Source organism: Lathyrus oleraceus, chromosome 6, assembly GCF_024323335.1.
Source record: "Lathyrus oleraceus cultivar Zhongwan6 chromosome 6, CAAS_Psat_ZW6_1.0, whole genome shotgun sequence".
Taxonomy (NCBI): domain Eukaryota; kingdom Viridiplantae; phylum Streptophyta; class Magnoliopsida; order Fabales; family Fabaceae; genus Lathyrus; species Lathyrus oleraceus.
This window is the reverse complement of record NC_066584.1, coordinates 303,773,238-303,777,005: the sequence shown is the minus strand read 5'-3', so window position 1 is coordinate 303,777,005 and position 3,768 is coordinate 303,773,238. Positions and strand designations below refer to the sequence as shown.

The 3,768-nt window shown below is 38.0% G+C and overlaps 1 non-coding gene across 1 annotated transcript; it reads right to left on the bottom strand.

Moving 5' to 3' along the window:
* Positions 1 to 2,084: 2,084 nt before the first annotated feature.
* Positions 2,085 to 2,191, bottom strand: LOC127099923 (small nucleolar RNA R71). Its single transcript, XR_007794385.1, has one exon. It is a non-coding gene; the product is annotated as a small nucleolar RNA R71 (small nucleolar RNA).
* Between the last annotated feature and the right edge of the window lie 1,577 nt (positions 2,192 to 3,768).

Below are 3,768 nucleotides of genomic sequence, written 5' to 3'. Positions count from 1 at the left end.
ACACATAGTGTGACGGACGTCACACATCTCACTCCTATATTTTGGCCTTTACGTGCGTAACGGAACGAACGCTTTCCCCTAAATTTTCTCATGCACGCTTTGAACCACACGGAAGACCCATTCAAGAAAACGGTTATTTGGAGAGGTGAATATAAATAGACCTCACAAAAGCCAATTGAAGCTCTCTCTTCTCCGTACAATTTTTCCATCATTCTAATTTTCAAGCAATTTATTTTCTTTTCTTTTCTAGTTTAATTTCAAAAGCATACAATTTATTTTCTCACGATAGTTTCTACACCGGAAATTATTGTGTAATTTTTACTGGATCTAACCTTACGTCAGATCATAGTATTTTATTTCCTTGTTTTTACTTTCCTATCTGATCGAGAATTGTGAAGAACAAATCCAACCGGCTTGTGGTGGAGTGTTCGAGCATCGAAGCTAGGAGATAAAATCCAGATTTCTAGTATTTTTCCAGGTTCATTAATTAATTGATTTATTGTTTTAATTTACATATGCTTTGTTCCTCCGTTTATATATATTGTTTGTTTGATATGGCCGTATTTATGCATGATTATTGTTTATGCATGTTTAGCATGTCCGGCAAATTAATTTAGATATCGGTATGTAAAGTAAGCGGAATAAAGGAATCAAAATTGAGTTGGTTTAAATTTATTTCAAAATATAGTCACTCTTTTTCTGGTCTCAATTTACAAAGTTAATACCAAGGTTTTTGTACGAGAGTAAAAGACATAAAGAAGTTAAAATCAATAGAACGACGGTTTGAGTTTTTAACTGGACAGTGTAAATTGAACATTAACTTTAAATCAGGACGAAAGCAATTTTTAAGGTTAATTAAATTCTAATCATTTTCAAAAATTATTTTTAAAAGTTAAATGTGAGGACGAGAGTTAAGCATTTAAGTTTAATCATATAATCTAAGTCAACAAAGCGAGAGTTTGAGACGAGGGTGTTTAAACGGTTAGTATTTTCTCAAAAGGAGTTTCCATAGATTCTATTATTTTCAAAAGTGATTTTAGATTTAACGAAATAGTGAGAGCGTACGTTAAAATATAAAGTCATGGTCTAATTCAACAGAGCGAGAGTTTGAGGAAAAGACTTTTAATTAATAGTGTCTACTGAAAAGACTTATTTTAAAATTAAGAAAAAGACCAACGAAGATTTGATTCCTTAATTACGACAAACTACATACTGATATCCATATTATTTGATATTTTATCTAGATCCAAATTTAGTTTTATTTTTCCCCCTAATCATTAAAGTATCATCCGCCTTAGCTTTACGCAGTAACCCTAGAAAAACGGTAGATCAATTCATTAAGTCCCTGTGGGATCGATATCTTTTAAAACTACGCGATTAGACTGGCACTTGCAGTTAGTACCACCGTTAGACTCATAAAGTCGCGATCAAGTTTTTGGCGCCGTTGCCGGGGACTTTTATTTAGTCGATATCGTAACTCTTCTGTTACACTGTAGAGACTAAGGCAATTTTTATTTTTTCCTTCTTTTTCGTTGATTTGTATGCCACACACTCGCTCACAAGGCGAGCCGTACTACTTACGAATCAACGACATTGAATGATATCTCCGATTATTACGACGAATTCGGGAGTATCGTGTTAGAAACAATCTTCCTCCAATCGAAATTCCTGATCTCAAAAATCCCCTTCCTTCGACGATACCAGCGATGGCCGAACCAGCTCGTGCTCTTCGAGATTATGCTGCTCCATCGCAGGATGAGCCGCATTCGAGTATTGCTCCACCCGCAATCGAAGCAAACAACTTCGAACTTAAACCTTCGCTGTTACAGGCAGTGCAACAGAATCAATTCTCTGGAAATCCTACCGAGGATCCAAACCTTCATTTATCCGTATTTGTCCAATACGCTGACACTGTTAAAGCTAATGGTGTCACTTCAGAGGCAATTCGACTTCGTCTCTTTCCTTTCTCGTTAAGAGATAAAGCTAGAAGATGGCTTCAGTCTCTTCCTTCCAACTCAGTCACCACATGGAATGAGTTGAAAAAAGTCTTTCTTGCCCGATATTTTCCTCCAAGCAAAACAGCTATGTTGAGAGCCCAGATAAATGGATTTAAGCAAAAAGATAACGAGTCTCTTTTCGAAGCATGGGAAAGATACAAGGACATGATGAGACTTTGTCCACACCATGGTTTAGAGGACTGGTTAGTAATTCACACCTTCTACAATGGTCTCTTGTACAACACAAGGTTAACAATAGACGTCGTCGCCGGTGGTGCGCTTATGGATAAACCTTACACCGACACTTATCAACTTATCGAGAGCATGGCCCAAAATCATTATCAGTGGGGAAGCGACCGAACAATGGTAGAAAAACCTCAAACAAAAGGGGGCATGTACGAGATAAGTAGCCTTGATCATGTTAATGCAAAAGTGAATGCTCTTGCCCAGAAAATTGAAAGTTTAAATGTATCACCTCCAGCCACCGTGGTTGCCATAACTCAAAATTGCGAAGTCTGTGGAATTCAAGGTCACACTCCTACAGATTGTCAACTCCTAACAGGAATTCAAACAGAGCAGGTGAACTATGCTCAAGGAAATCCTTACTCGCATACCTATAACTCAAACTGGAAGAACCATCCAAATTTTTCATATAAAAGTAACAACGCTTTATACGCACCAGGTCAAGCTCCCAGTCAAGCTCCAGCTGTACCACCTGGATATCAAAAGCCGACCCCATCTACACCTAACAATAACGTTCCTAGGAAATCCAACTTGGAAATCATGATGGAGAACTTCATAGCTTCTCAACAGCAAACCAATAAAGAGTTCTTAAACCAGAATGTACACACTAGCGAACAGATTAAACAACTAGCAAGTAAAGTAGATGCCCTGGCTACCCATTATAAAATGCTGGAAACACAAATCTCGCAAGTAGCTCAATAACAAGCGCCTACTGCTGCCCCAACTGGTACATTTCCTGGACAGCCCCAACCTAATCCGAAAGGCCACGCTCATGCAATTATATTACGAAGTGGTACAGAGGTAGAAGGACCATCTGACCCAAGGATTGAGAACCAAAACTCTAAAAAGTCAACTGAGGAAGAAGGTAAACCTAAGGAAAAGGAAGAGTGTAATAAGGAAACCGTAGAAAAAAAAGAACCTTATGTACCTCCACCGCCTTACAAACCACCTATCCCTTATCCTCAAAGGCTAATTAAAACCAAAGACGCGGGCCAATTTAAAAAATTTGTTGACCTACTGAAACAATTAAACGTCATAATTCCTTTTACGGAAGCTATTACACAGATGCCCTCATATGCTAAGTTCTTAAAAGAAAATTTATCTAATAAAAGGAAACTTGAAGATAGAGAAACCGTTACACTCACTGCTGAGTGTAGCGTAATAATCCAAAATATGCCTCCTAAACTTAAAGATCCTGGTAGTTTTCTACACCCTGTCATATAGGAAAATTTGTCATAGATAAAGCTTTATGCGATTTAGGAGCCGGTATCAGTGTTATGCCCTTGTCCATATGCAAGAAACTTGAAATGGGAGAATTAAGACCAACTAAAATGTCTGTGCAATTAGCCGATCGTTCCGTTAGATATCCCGTAGGAATTCTTGAAAACATTCCCGTGCGCATAGGTCAATTCTACATTCCCACCGATTTTATAATTATGGACATAAGAGAAGATGAAGTTACCCCCATTATATTGGGAAGACCCTTCTTAGCAACCGCCGGTGCTATCATAGACGTAAAACGAGGAGG